Source organism: Tachypleus tridentatus, chromosome 5 (genome assembly GCF_004210375.1).
Source record: "Tachypleus tridentatus isolate NWPU-2018 chromosome 5, ASM421037v1, whole genome shotgun sequence".
Taxonomy (NCBI): Eukaryota; Metazoa; Arthropoda; class Merostomata; order Xiphosura; family Limulidae; genus Tachypleus; species Tachypleus tridentatus.
Window position 1 is genome coordinate 48,205,482 of NC_134829.1, and position 16,754 is coordinate 48,222,235.

Here is a 16,754-nt window from a genome sequence, read left to right on the forward strand (position 1 = left end):
CTAGAAAGTTCAGTGTACTACAATGTGAAACATATATTGTTGATTCTTGCACTCGAGAATCCTTTACAAATTTAGAGAACACGCGGAACTTTTGCAATACACATCTAACAACGTAAGTCACTTGCATTTCTAAATATATTTTAAACTGAAACATAGATATTAAAATACGTGTACAACAGTATATCCATTACAACCTTCATTACTGAAATTCATGACTTTAATTTTTACCAGCTCATACGCATTAGTATCGTTCATGAGTTTCTTTGTCAGTCATTTACACTAATTACCTAAATTAATGTTTGTTTTGTGTTTTGAATTTCGCACAAAGCTACTCGAGGGCTATCTGTGCTAGCCGTCCCTAATTTAGCAGAGGGAAGGCAGCTAGTCATCACCACCCACCGCCAAATCTAGGACTACTCTTTTACCAACGAATAGTGAATTGACCGTCACTTTATAATGCCCCCACGGCTGAAAGGGCGAGCATGTTTGGCGCGATGGGGATGCGAACCCGCGAACCTCAGATTAGGAGTCGAGTGCCTCAAGACGCTTGGCCATGCCGGGCCTTATGTTTACGTAAAATATAGAAGAAACAAATCAATTTCTCAATACCTCTACGACTGGCGTAGTTCTTTATTTAGAATTCTACAAATAATAATTACGAACGACCGTTGTGAGAGAATTAACACGCTTGGCCATGCCGGGCCCCTTAATCAATGACTTCCGTTTCCAGTCATTTACACTCATTACTGAAATTCATGACTTCTTTTTTATCCATTCTAACTCATCATTAAAATTCATTACTTCATTTTTTATCCATTCTAACTCATCATTAAAATTCATTACTTCATTTTTATCCGTTCTAACTTATCATTAAAATTAATTACATCTTTTTTATCCATTCTACCTCATCATTAAAATTCATTACTTCATTTTTATCCGTTCTAATTCATCATTAAAATTCATGACTTCATGTTTATCCGTTCTAACTCATCATTAAAATTCATTACTCCATTTTTATCCGTTCTAACTCATCATTAAAATTCATTACTTCATTTTTATCCGTTCTAATTCATCATTACTGAAATTCATTACTTCTTTTTTATCCATTCTAACTCATCATTAAAATTCATGACTTCATTTTTATCCATTCTAACTCATCATTAAAATTCATGACATCTTTTTTATCCATTCTAACTCATCATTAAAATTCATGACTTCATTTTTATCCATTCTAACTCATCATTAAAATTCATGACATCTTTTTTATCCGTTCTAACTCATTATTAAAATTCATTACTCCATTTTTATCCGTTCTAACTCATCATTAAAATTCATGACATCTTTTTTATCCGTTCTAACTCATCATTAAAATTCATTACTCCATTTTTATCCGTTCTAACTCATCATTAAAATTCATGACATCATTTTTATCCGTTCTAACTCATCATTAAAATTCATGACATCTTTTTTTATCCATTCTAACTCATCATTAAAATTCATTACTTCATTTTTATCCGTTCTAACTCATCATTAAAATTCATTACTTCATTTTTATCCGTTCTAACTTATCATTAAAATTCAGTACTCCATTTTTATCCGTTCTAACTCATCATTAAAATTCATTACTTCATTTTTATCCGTTCTAACTCATCATTAAAATTCATTACTTCATTTTTATCCATTCTAACTCATCATTAAAATTCATGACATCTTTTTTATCCGTTCTAACTCATCATTAAAATTCATTACTCCATTTTTATCCGTTCTAACTCATCATTAAAATTCATGACATCATTTTTTATCCGTTCTAACTCATCATTAAAATTCATGACATCTTTTTTTATCCATTCTAACTCATCATTAAAATTCATTACTTCATTTTTATCCGTTCTAACTCATCATTAAAATTCATTACTTCATTTTTATCCATTCTAACTCATCATTAAAATTCATTACTCCATTTTTATCCGTTCTAACTCATCATTAAAATTCATTACTTCATTTTTATCCATTCTAACTCATCATTAAAATTCATTACTCCATTTTTATCCGTTCTAACTCATCATTAAAATTCATTACTTCATTTTTATCCATTCTAACTCATCATTAAAATTCAATACTTCATTTTTATCCATTCTAACTCATCATTAAAATTCATTACTCCATTTTTATCCGTTCTAACTCATCATTAAAATTCAATACTTCATTTTTATCCATTCTAACTCATCATTAAAATTCATTACTTCATTTTTTATCCATTCTAACTCATCATTAAAATTCATTACTTCATTTTTATCCGTTCTAACTTATCATTAAAATTAATTACATCTTTTTTTATCCATTCTACCTCATCATTAAAATTCATTACTTCATTTTTATCCGTTCTAATTCATCATTAAAATTCATGACTTCATGTTTATCCGTTCTAACTCATCATTAAAATTCATTACTCCATTTTTATCCGTTCTAACTCATCATTAAAATTCATTACTTCATTTTTATCCGTTCTAATTCATCATTACTGAAATTCATTACTTCTTTTTTATCCATTCTAACTCATCATTAAAATTCATGACTTCATTTTTATCCATTCTAACTCATCATTAAAATTCATGACATCTTTTTTATCCATTCTAACTCATCATTAAAATTCATGACTTCATTTTTATCCATTCTAACTCATCATTAAAATTCATGACATCTTTTTTATCCGTTCTAACTCATTATTAAAATTCATTACTCCATTTTTATCCGTTCTAACTCATCATTAAAATTCATGACATCTTTTTTATCCGTTCTAACTCATCATTAAAATTCATTACTCCATTTTTATCCGTTCTAACTCATCATTAAAATTCATGACATCATTTTTATCCGTTCTAACTCATCATTAAAATTCATGACATCTTTTTTTATCCATTCTAACTCATCATTAAAATTCATTACTTCATTTTTTATCCGTTCTAACTCATCATTAAAATTCATTACTTCATTTTTTATCCGTTCTAACTTATCATTAAAATTCAGTACTCCATTTTTTATCCGTTCTAACTCATCATTAAAATTCATTACTTCATTTTTTATCCGTTCTAACTCATCATTAAAATTCATTACTTCATTTTTATCCATTCTAACTCATCATTAAAATTCATGACATCTTTTTTATCCGTTCTAACTCATCATTAAAATTCATTACTCCATTTTTATCCGTTCTAACTCATCATTAAAATTCATGACATCATTTTTATCCGTTCTAACTCATCATTAAAATTCATGACATCTTTTTTTATCCATTCTAACTCATCATTAAAATTCATTACTTCATTTTTATCCGTTCTAACTCATCATTAAAATTCATTACTTCATTTTTATCCATTCTAACTCATCATTAAAATTCATTACTCCATTTTTATCCGTTCTAACTCATCATTAAAATTCATTACTTCATTTTTATCCATTCTAACTCATCATTAAAATTCATTACTCCATTTTTATCCGTTCTAACTCATCATTAAAATTCATTACTTCATTTTTATCCATTCTAACTCATCATTAAAATTCAATACTTCATTTTTATCCATTCTAACTCATCATTAAAATTCATTACTCCATTTTTATCCGTTCTAACTCATCATTAAAATTCATTACTTCATTTTTATCCGTTCTAACTCATCATTAAAATTCATTACTTCATTTTATATCCGTTCTAACTCATCATTAAAATTAATGACTTCATTTTTATCCGTTCTAACTCATCATTAAAATTCATTACTTCATTTTTATCCGTTCTAACTCATCATTAAAATTCATTACTCCATTTTTTATCGTTCTAATTTATCATTAAAATTCATGACTTCATTTTTATCCGTTCTAACTCATCATTAAAATTCATGACTTCATTTTGTATCTGTTCTAACTTATCATTACAATTCATGACTTTTTAACATTTCCTATTTGTTATCAACGTTCTTGTCGTTTCTTTACTTCCATTGCAAAAACTGTTGGTTTTATATTTATCTATTTACATTTCCCATTATATCGAGATAGATAGAAGTCATATATTTTAATAACATTTAATAAATATTTTAACATTTTTCAATAAACTGTTCAATTTCTTAACAAAAAGATTCGTTACTAACACAGGCCTTCGAATTTAAACTTCATAAAAGTTGTTTTAGTTTTAATAAAATATTTTGCAAATTTCAAAATAATATTCATTTTTTTCTATTACGTAATGATTACTTACAAATCGGGGGAAAAACTTTTACTCAGATCAAATTATTATTTCCTTTACCACAATGAACATTTTTTATTACGTTTGGGTTATAGAACGATCGATAAGACTCTCACGTCACGATTGGTCTAGAGAAATCTATAGCCAGTGGTTGTCAACATTTTAATATAATAAAATGTGACCCAATTTCTGTTGCGAATAAGTCTATACTTTAATATTACTGTGTGGCTCTTTCAGATAGGATATTGTGTCGTCTCACACGTTACATTTAACGTAAACAAACAGAACTTGGTGTCTTAACGAACCTGTCTTTTATTGTATTTGTTGTCGTCTCACACGTTATATTTAACGTAAAACAAACAGAACTTGTTGTGTCTTTACGTAAAACAAACAGAACTTGGTGTCTTTACGTCTGCCTTTTATTGTATTTGTTGTCGTTTCGCACGTTATATTTAACGTAAACAAACAGAACTTTGTCTTTACGTACCTGTCTTTTATTGTATTTGTCGTCTCACACGTTATATTTAACGTAAAACAAACAGAACTTGGTCTTTACGTCTCGTCTCACACGTTATATTTAACGTAAAACAAACAGAACTTGGTGTCTTTACGTACCTGTCTTTTATTGTATTTGTTGTCGTCTCACACGTTATATTTAACGTAAAACAAACAGAACTTGGTGTCTTTACGTACCTGCCTTTTATTGTATTTGTTGTCGTTTCGCACGTTATATTTAACGTAAACAAACAGAACTTGGTGTCTTTACGTACCTGTCTTTTATTGTATTTGTTGTCGTCTCACACGTTATATTTAACGTAAAACAAACAGAACTTGGTGTCTTTACGTACCTGTCTTTTATTGTATTTGTTGTCGTCTCACACGTTATATTTAACGTAAAACAAACAGAACTTGGTGTCTTTACGTACCTGTCTTTTATTGTATTTGTTGTCGTCTCACACGTCAAACTTGACGTAAAACAAACAGAACTTGGTGTCTTTACGTACCTGTCTTTTATTGTATTTGTTGTCGTCTCACACGTTATATTTAACGTAAAACAAACAGAACTTGGTGTCTTTACGTACCTGTCTTTTATTGTATTTGTTGTCGTCTCACACATTATATTTAACGTAAAACAAACAGAACTTCGTGTCTTTACGTACCTGTGTTTTATTGTATTTGTTGTCGTCTCACACGTTATATTTAACGTAAAACAAACAGAGCTTGGTGTCTTTACGTACCTGTCTTTTATTGTATTTGTTATCGTCTCACACGTTATATTTAACGTAAACAAACAGAACTTGGTGTCTTTACGTACCTGTCGTTTATTGTATTTGTTGTCGTCTCACACGTTATATTTAACGTAAAGAAACAGAACTTGATGTCTTTACGTACCTGTCTTTTCGGCCAACATTTTGAAATATTCTATACCCTTCTCGCCGTAGTCTCCTTCCACTGCTACGGTAGACACGTAGTTCCAGCCTAACTCTTTGATTACGTCAACCATAGCTTGGGCCTGGAAATTGTCCGGTGGAACGACTCGGGAAAAATAGCCGAATCTAGCTTTATCGCTCAACTCTGTGCTAGTCGAGGCATAACTTATCTGTGGGATCTATGGTATGAAATAAAACAAAAATAAAGAGTGTGTGTGAGAGAGATAAGTTAGACGTATTAACACGTAATGTATACCTCGTGGTAGCAATATTTCTCGATATATTAACGATTTTTGCGCAACGTTAACCGCGGAATTTGAACACTGAAATAGGGCATTTAACACTAAAATTTGACCGGTGTACTGTGGGATACTCTGCCCCAAAAGCACTATAACAACAGCTTGTTTGTTTGTTTTGGAATTTCGCACAAAGCTACTCAAGGGCTATCTGTGCTAGCCGTCCCTAATTTAGCAGTGTAAGACTAGAGGGAAGGCAGCTAGTCATCACCACCCACCGCCAACTCTTGGGCTACTCTTTACCAACGAATAGTGGGATTGACCGTCACATTATACACCCCCACGGCTGGGAGGGCGAGCATGTTTAGCGCGACGCGGGCGCGAACCCGCGACCCTCGGATTACGAATCGCACTCCTTACCCGCTAGGCCATGCCGGGCCATAACAACAGCATAATAGTAGTCGACACGAAAGCTAATGATGGAGGAAGAGATCTTGTGTACTTGATCATCCTGGGTCAACATACCCAAATACCCAAAGACGCGAAGCACTAAAATAGAACAACGAAACATATTTTCAAGGGTGTTTTTATATTTTTAGTCATAATTGCGCGAAATTTTATTATCGTTTGAAACTTGTAATTTCTACGACATTTACCTGAAAAGTGAACCTTTTTTTCTTACGTTTTGCGCTCAGTTACTTTTTCCTTCTTTCTTTCATGAACTTAAATGAAAATTATTTTACTATTTCGTTAAGAATACTTATGTTGATCTCCCAACAATTCGTAATGAAATTCCTTCTTTAACCGTTTCTCTTTCCTTCTTTTTCAGTTTTATTTGTTGTTGTTTTTTAATTCTCATCCGGGAACTTTTCGATGGTGTTTGCCACCTTTGTCATCTCGTATCTTTCTTACAAAGTATTGGTAGAATTTCAGAAGGTTCAGAAAGACTCCGGATTTAGCTCCGTTACGTTAGAGAAAACCAATGTTAAAGAGTTTTAGCCATTTACGTTTTTTTTTTCCGGTTTAAATAGCCCCGTGGCACTGAGAACAAACCTGTATTCCGGAGGTATGTGTCACGTGTTAATTGACACAAAATAAATATATACCAACACACAAGATATAAATATGGAAACAAAACGTGTAATTATTTCACAATTATTTTTCAGAAAATGATATTGTTCACAAAAATTATACATAGAATTGTATTGTTCACAATAACTATACATAGAATTGTATTGTTCACGATTATTATACAGAAGATGATGTGGTTCACAATAATTATAAATAGAATTGTATTGTTCCCGATTATTATATAGGAAGTGATATTTTCATAATAATTATATAGAGAATTGCATTGTTCTCGATTATTATACATATAACTGTATTGTTCACGATTATTATACAGGAAATGATACTGTTCACAATAGTTATACATAGAATTGTATTGTTCACAATAACTATACATAGAATTGTATTGTTCACTATTATTATATAGGAAGTGATATTTTCGTAATAATTATATAGAGAATTGCATTGTTCTCGATTATTATACATATAACTGTATTGTTCACGATTATTATACAGGAAATGATATTGTTCACAATAGTTATACATAGAATTGGTTTGTGCACGATTATTGTATAAGAAATGCTATTGTTCGCAATCATTATATATAGAATTGCATTGTTCACGATTATTATACATGAAACGATATTTACAATAATTATACATAGAATGTATTGTTCACTTCTATTATACAGAAAACGATATTGTTCACAATAGTCATCGGCCCTTTGTACAGAATGTTTGAAGAGGAGTTTTAGTTTGTAAGATCATGTTATGCAGAATACAAAGCATGTTAATGTTACAGGGTGCATTCTAACAGTGAGCAAACAAAGCATGTTAATGTTACAGGGTGCATTCTAACAGTGAGCAAACAAAGCATGTTAATGTTACAGGGTGCATTCTAACAGTGAGCAAACAAAGCATGTTAATGTTACAGGGTGCATTCTAACAGTGAGCAAACAAAGCATGTTAATGTTACAGGGTGCATTCTAACAGTGAGCAAACAAAGCATGTTAATGTTACAGGGTGCATTCTAACAGTGAGCAAACAAAGCATGTTAATGTTACAGGGTGCATTCTAACAGTGAGCAAACAAAGCATGTTAATGTTACAGGGTGCATTCTAACAGTGAGCAAACAAAGCATGTTAATGTTACAGGGTGCATTCTAACAGTGAGCAAACAAAGCATGTTAATGTTACAGGGTGCATTCTAACAGTGAGCAAACAAAGCATGTTAATGTTACAGGGTGCATTCTAACAGTGAGCAAACAAAGCATGTTAATGTTACAGGGTGCATTCTAACAGTGAGCAAACAAAGCATGTTAATGTTACAGGGTGCATTCCATTAGAAAATTATAAAAATATATGTGGTATGAGATTAAATCTAGAAGCAGTTCTACATGAAATATAGCTTAAAAACTGCATAACTTTCCACATAAAATCCATAAACATCTAATGAAAAATAAACAAACCACCATTCCGTTCTAAAACTGTATGAAAAGTTAGGCCTAGGTTAGCATATGCATTTTTATTGTTTCGTATAGTATAGTACTGTACTAACTACATGCAAAGAAATTATTAATTGTTAAATAATATTACTAATTTAAACAACACTATTATATCAGCTATTTTAATGATCGGCTATCATATACGTACATGTATGCACTATTGAAATAACATGCTAGAATGTTCCATTTCTCTGGTGGTGCTTTTCCATAAATAACTTAACAGTTTCAATGTTAATAGCAATGTCACGACGGTTATGAATTAAAGATATAACATCCACCATTCTTTCTTCGGTCTGGTAACAGAGAGCAAATGCTTACGGATTGCAGCGTTGTAAGCCTGTAAACGTACCGCTAACCCATTGGGACACGTGAATGTTTTTGTGACATTTTATTTATTCTTAATTATGTGCACTACATTAAGAATTTTTTCAAACAATATACGAACAGTATTAATATACACAATAATGATACCGACAAGAAGAACTGTTTTTATTGTATTACAAGTCACAGACTTTTTTAGTCAGGAATAATACTGTTTAAAGCGGGTGCGGCGTTTCGATCACTGGTGCGAGCGTTCCAAAGTGTAGAATATTAGGCCCAGCATGGCCAGGTGATTAGAGCGCTTGAGTTGTAATCTTACGGTTCGAATCCCCGTCACACCAAACATGCTCGTCCTTTCAGCCGTGTGGGCGTTATAATTTTACCAATTATTCGTTGGTAAAAGAGTAGCCCAAGAATTGGCGGCGGGTGGTGATGACTAGCTGCCTTCCTTCTAGTCTTACACTGCAAAGTTAGGGACGGCTAGCGCAGATAGCCCTCGTGTTGCTTTGCGTGAAATTCAAAACAAACCAAGCCAAACGTATCTACAGATGGAAACCTGTATGGGGTTTATTTGTTTTCCCGAAAAGGGACTGAAGTCTGCTTAAAGGGGTCATATGTTTTAATCATTCGCTCTACAATACAGTAGTGTGTTGTCTATCAGTCAGTCAATAGACATTAAAATGACGTCACATAAGGGGCGCTTAACGTTATCATTTATATCGTGTGACTTCAGTAAAATGTCCACATACCAACAATAACGAGAATTATTATGCATTCTGTAGATTATAATACAGCAGAATATATGAACTTAAAAAGAAATAAATACAAAATATTTATTATTCTTATATTTAGTTTTATTTACTCTTGAAACAGAACATATGAGATTGACGAACTGAGGTTAAGACTGATAGACGGTGTATCCCCACCGCAGTGTGGGTCCTACTTATGCAATCACCTCCAAAATCTAGGGTACATTTTACATTTTACATGACAGTCTGTACCCTGGGGATCCTTTTGAGTTGTGCAGTGTTTTTGATATCATATTTGTATATACATTATTCGTTTTGTAAAAGTTATTCCCTGCTGAGTTGGGGTTGATTACATCGTTATTTTAGAGTCCATGAAAAGCAAAATACAAAAGTATACTAACAAGTAAAGAAACAATAAGGTCTTTGGCCACAAAGAGAAGTAAGTCCAGAGGTATTATAAGTGTAACAGTTGTTATGCAAAATAAAAAACAAGCGAATTCTAAACACATCAGTGATAATGTCTTAAAGTGATTTGCTTGTTTTTAGTTAAGCGCAGTGTTACATAATGGGATATTTATGATGTGCCCACCACTAGTATCTAAATTCGATGTTTAAACGTTATAAGCCTACAGATATACCCACAACTGAGTCACTTGGGTCCGCTTTAAAATGTTACGATGCTCTCTAAATTTTAGCCTAAAAAACCTGTATTAGATAACTAGTTCACATTCTGTTTAAAAGATCAAAGAAAATAGGTGTAAATATACTTAAACTTCAGTATTAATTATTTGTCATTATTGATTTACTTCGTTTTCAGTTCTCTTATTTCTCTATTTCTGCTAAAGTTTACCTGTTTTATCACACAATTTCTGTATCTTAATCTTACGTATTATTTTGTTTACATCGTTCTAGAAGTGATGATGATTTACAATATATTCTGATTAGATGTTCCTTCATTGCCTCAGAGATTAAGGCGTTCGACTCGTAATCTGAGACTCGAGGGTTCGAATCCCTGTCGCACCAAACATTCTCGCCCTTTGAACTGTGGGGACGTTATATCGTGACGGTCAATCCCACTATTCGTTGGTAAAAGAGTAGCCCAAGAGTTGGCGGTGGATGATGATGACTAGCTGCCTTCCCTCTAGTCTTGCACTGCAAAATTAGGGACGACTAGCGCAGATAGCTTTCGAGTAGCTTCGAGCGAAATTCAAAAACAAACAAAAAATTTTGCAAATTTTTTTCCACAAATCCTACGTAGTTTACGTTTAGTTCAAACGAACGAAACTATAATAAAAATCTACCTTAAAGTTAAACATTAATTAAGGTCTGAAAAACACTTCTTATTTGAGATTCAGTAGCTACGGCAGATTTATTAAACGTGGTTCTCAAATCATCAGGTTTTCATTTTGTGTTTTGTTTGGTACATGCATAACACACCATCTAAAGAGCGTTACATATAAGTCACATTATACGATTTATTCTTTAATCTAAAATAACGGTTTATTATGTATTTGAAGTAATTATGGAACAAATCTCGATAAAGTAATTTTTCATGTTGATAGCATGATAAATATGGCATAACACTATTTGTTATTTTTAGATAATTACACATTTATAAACTATGTAATTAATGTACTTTCCCTGCTTTTGGTTTTGCGATCCAGTTACAGTATCAAAATGGAAATAAAACAACAGTGCAGGAAAAATCTTAAAAATAACAAGGTTAAAAAGTACAATGAAAACAAATTTCTGAAATTTTTAAACAATATCCATCAAGAAAGTTGCCATAGCAGCACACCCTTTAGGAAAATATTTACTTTATGATTTACAACCACCACAAGAGTTACCATGGTAACACATCCCTTAAAAAAAATGATTTCTCTTACGACTTACCGCCATCAGAAGAGTTATTACAGTAACACATCCCTTGGGAAATAATTTCTGTTATGTGTTATTGCCACGAAAGAAGTAATCAAATTGCCTAAATTTGATAGTAAGAAGTAATATTAAGGCTAAATATCACCAGAATAACTACCATGGTAAATCGCTAGTGAACAGAGGGATTTTCATTATAATGTACTTCCATTAGAAGGGTTGTTGTAGTACTTACCATCTCCCATAGTTGTTCTTTGAATGTGGGTAGATACTTTAAAAATTAGCAACTTGTGGAATATTCTGTGTAGGCTGTTATCAATGCTTCATAAACTGTGGCTAAGCCAACTAAGTGTATTGTTAGTTTAATACTGGTTTGTTTATTAATACTGTTAATTAATCTATTTTGTTTGTTTTCTTATAGCAAAGCCTCCTCGGGCTATCTGCTGAGCCCATCAAGGGGAATCGAATCCCTGATTTTAGCGTTGTAAATCCGGAAACATACCGCTGTACTAGCGGGCTAGTACTAATCTAAATCTCCTAAGGTCCGGGGAGCCACGTGAGATATTATTGTAGTAATAGATGAAAATATTGTTGACATAGATGGTAAACAATTAATGAAACGATACATTATGATATTTACTTACATTTATAAAAATGTATTAGAACTGTCCATAGTCTGTTGTATATCAATGTAACTATTTTTTCAAGCTATAGATAAATCTTCATCAAAATTACTGTGAAGGTACATTAGGTCCATGCGGGGGGGGGTAAATAAATTTCCTATTTCACATCTTGTATTTTGCGATTTTTATGGGCCTTTTACTTTTTTGTATAATTACATGTAAGGAAAGCAACTTTTCATGTCCTAAAATAATCTTTCATTAATTATGAATTTACATAAATTCCATCGTGGGGGACAAGTACTTCAGCTAGTCTATAATAACGTATTAAAATTACAAATATAAAATCGAAATTTAGTTTCGATCTAAGTTGTTAGCGTACTCTGATTGAAAGTTGGTACACGAAACGACGTTCCCTCCCCTGTGACAGTGGTCAGTTTTTGGATTTACGACGCTAAAATCAGAGTTTCAATTCCCCTCGGTGAACACAGCATATAGCCCGATGTGGCTATGCTATAAGAAAACACATGTACACGAGAAAAGACGTGGCGATTATATTAACATTTTTTGTCTTAAAAGCCCTAGAAGGTCTTTGTTGTCTCCTAGTGGCACAGTGGCATGTCGGCGGACTTACAACGCTAGAAACTTGGTTTCGATGCCAGTGATGAGCAGAGCACATATAGCCCGTTGTATTGTTTGGTGCTTAATTAGAAACAAAAAGAAGGTATTTGTTTCCATTAATAATTTTTTTTTTATTTTTTTTTGTGGCTAACACTCTCAGCATCACTTTAATTTTTTGTGGCTAACTCTCTCAGCAGCACTTTAATTTTTTGTGGCTAACTCTCTCAGCAGCACTTTAATTTTTTGTGGCTAACACTCTCAGCATCACTTTAATTTTTTGTGGCTAACTCTCTCAGCAGCACTTTAATTTTTTGTAGCTAACACTCTCAGAATCACTTTAATTTTTTGTAGCTAACACTCTCAGCATCACTTTAATTTTTTGTGGCTAACACTCTCAGCATCACTTTAATTTTTTGTGGCTAACTCTCTCAGCAGCACTTTAATTTTTTGTGGCTAACACTCTCAGAATCACTTTAATTTTTTGTGGCTAACACTCTCAGCATCACTTTAATTTTTCGTGCCTAACACTCTCAGCATTACTTTCGTATTTTTATCCTTATTTATTTTTCTCTAACAAACGATCACTTTATCACAAACCCTTTATTTTGTCTTTGTTACTTTGTTTTTCTTTTTAAGTATGCAACTGGACTTTTTCCTACTCAACCTTCTTTTGTATTCTTTGTGGGGACAACTTCCCTCATTACTGTGCTCTTTGTTTCCTTATCTTTTTCCTCTCTCCCCCCAGGTGGTTTAGCAGAAACTCAGTGGGCTTGTAAACCTAAGCCTCGGGTTTCGATATCCATTGTCTAAATTTTATTTCTCAACAAGACAAACAAATGAGCAAATTCATCTTTTTTGGCAGCTCTATCCTTTCTATAACTGCTAATATTTTTCTTCTGACAAATCTGCTTTAAATTAGGTCTTGATAAAGTGAACATGTGAACAAGAGGTACACATTTAAATATATGAAACTTTCCGTGTTTAATTAACTCGAGTCTCCTTAATTATGGCTTAAAAGTTTTCGAATACTGACAGAATAAGGACGTTCAAACACTGTTCTTTAACATGGAAACATTTTACGATAAGCGCTATACAGGTAAAAACGAAGAAATGATGTATGCCTAATTTACTTGGAATTTTAGACAATCCTATAAGATATATTACTTGCCCATCCGATGCCTTTTTGTCATGAAAATCAATCAGCACGTTTTCGGATCAACCATTTAAAATTTTCCTAATGCATATTCCATTTAAACATTAGCTTTTAAGGCACCCGCAACTTGGAAAGTCAAGTAATCTGTTTATGACGTAGTAAGAATGCTTTAGACTTTTGAGCTTTACTTGCCTTTAAATCTCGAATGCAATGAGAATATTCGATAAGACGGAAATCTGAAATTGACTAATATTAGCACTTTAAGTAATCACATAGAAGAACGGCAATCTCTACATGTTCCGGGTACTGATATTCAATATAGAGTAAGCATTTCGTTTGGACAATTACCTGTAGTTTCATATATGTACGCTTTTTAAGAATCATTTACCTCTGCTAATGTGGGTTGGAAAATGCTCATAATCTGGCAGGACTCTAAAATCTTCTGGCAAACCACCAGAATATAAGTGAAAGACCATTAAGCGTTAAGTTCAGACAGAAAACCGTGGATGTAATTACCTAGGAATTATACTGCTTGCACTTCTAAAAACGTTCTTTGGAATATTGAATCCTAAGTTAATTTCTGTTGGCGGTCACAACTTTTATAGTTGAAACTATACTTATTTAACAGGTACTAGAGAAAAGCTCTAATAATTCTTTTCCTAAATTTAGAAATTATGGAATTATATACAATGGATTTCTTGTTAAACTATGATACCACAGCAAATAAATTAGGAACGATTTTCAGAAGTATGAACTTAATAATGTGGACTCTAAACTTGCTTGAAACAGGCTTCAGATAAAGAACTAATACACTAACGTTATTCATACATATGCTAGGCCTTATTTCTTATTTTTGCATCTATTTTGAACTACGAAAACATGAAGTAAAAACAAATTTCGTAACTAATAGAAATATAGTAAAATAGATAAATTTATCATGGTATTATTTTCAGAACTAAATTTACTGCAAAATTATGATTGACGTGTTCCAAAATTTTGCGTGGAATTACACAAGGTTTATATGCTTATATGTATCTCTAATTTTAAACTAGTAGACCAGAAAAAAAAAACAGGTAGCCAACAGAAACAACCAGTGATTAATATACTGTTGTCTGATTGGATAGTTGGATTTTCTCGCCACTCTTACAGCATCTACAACTCCAAGATTGGAAACGGATTATTGAAACAATGGGTTGTGAAACGCGAATTTTTAGATTCACAGTTCGGGCATACTGAACAGTAGGTCATGCGCGCGGCTCAGTATTGTTTTGTACAAGAGACAGATAGATCTCTTCATTACAACGTAGTTTGCTATGGTTTGATTTGAATTTCGCGCAAAGTTACTCAAGGGCTATCTGTGCTAGCCGTCCCTAATTTAGTAGTGTAAGACTAGAGGGAAGACAGCTAATCATCACCACCCACCGCCAACACTTGGACTACTCTTTTACCAACGAATAGTGAGATTGACCGCACATTATAACGCCTCCACGGCTGAAAGGCCGAGCATGTTTGGTGCGATGGGGATTCGAACTGGCGACCCTCAAATTACGAGTTTAGTCTCATAACCACCTAGCCATGTCGAGCCACATAGTTTGGAAACAGTTGCCTAAGCGACTAAATTAAATCAGTGTATAGAGCAGACAGGCGAGAAAGTTCAGAAAAACAAGGACAACAGAAACTAGACCTTCATTAGAACTAAAGCTCTTAAACTATTAGCCCTAAAATATTTCTTATTTACTCATATTTCTGTAACTACTTACAAAAATAAAAACATTGATTATAGCGGCTTCATTAATTCCTTTTTTGTCAACTTGGCGGTAAAATGAGCGATTTTTAACGTCACGTGGTCAGAAGCAGTTAAACAAACTTAAACTAACATTTTGATATATTTTCAAACAGAACGAATACTTTATGAAATGTCAGTTGTATACAGTGTTTTGGAACACGTATACTCATTTTAGGAGTGAAAACTGAAGCTTGGATGTTTCATATTTACGGCATTGAATGAGTTTTTCTCTTCTGGTTTCAGGTTTTCTGGTTTTCCGTTTAAAGATCCTATTTTATTCGTAATAGAAAACGGAATGTTTGTAATTATCTGTTATTAACTTTTTAAAATCACAATATTACGGATAAGAAACAAAATAATAATAGAATTTTGTTGATTTTACAAGCTCAGCTCATTTGTAGACATAAAATTCAAAATATAGACGTATCCTGATGCGGAGAAAATAAGTTGACACGACAGAGTAAACCATTAGCTTTGTACACGGAGGACAAGCTGAGGGAACACACTACGGTAAATTAACTCCATACAAGAAGTCCTAGTTGAGAAAACTTGTACAGCAGAAGAAGCCTTTAATTTGTAGATGAAGTACCAGCAGAGAAAACCCAGTACAGAGAAACAAACCTTCACCTTTCCAAATGGAGTATTAGTCAATTCGTCATTTAAGTCTGGGCCCAGCGTAGCCGAGTGATCGGGGCGCTCGACACGCAATCTGAGGGTCACCGGTTCGAATCTCCGTCACACCTAACGTGCTCGCCCTTTCAGCTGTGGGGATGTTATAATGTACGGTCAATCCCACTATTCGTTACTAAAAGAGTAGCCCAAGATTTGGCGGTGGATGGTGATGACTAGTTGCTTTCTCTCTAGTCTTATACTGCTAAATTAGGGATGGCTAGAGCAGATAGCTCTCGTGTAGCTTTGCGCGAAATTCAAAATCAAACAAACAAACAAACAACACAACGCAAGGTGTTTATGAAGACAGGAAACCTGGCGGATAACTGAAATAATATATTTAATAAAATTGTGTGTTAATTAAGATGGAGTACTCATCTCGTCTCTGTCAATAAATACATAGTTTATACGAAATCAACTTGAAACATATGAACAACCAACAGCTGAGGATAAAGGGAAGCTTCGTAGGAGTTTTATTTCTACTAAAG

At 32.9% G+C, this 16,754-nt stretch overlaps 1 pseudogene across 1 annotated transcript in view; it reads right to left on the minus strand.

The window, feature by feature from the left end:
- The window catches only part of LOC143251100 (metabotropic glutamate receptor 7-like), a 108,706-nt pseudogene that overhangs the window by 24,678 nt on the left and 67,274 nt on the right, over positions 1-16,754 (minus strand). The window contains exon 2 of the transcript XR_013028494.1: positions 5,627-5,843. The product of XR_013028494.1 is annotated as a metabotropic glutamate receptor 7-like (transcript). The remainder of the gene's footprint in view (positions 1-5,626; positions 5,844-16,754) is intronic.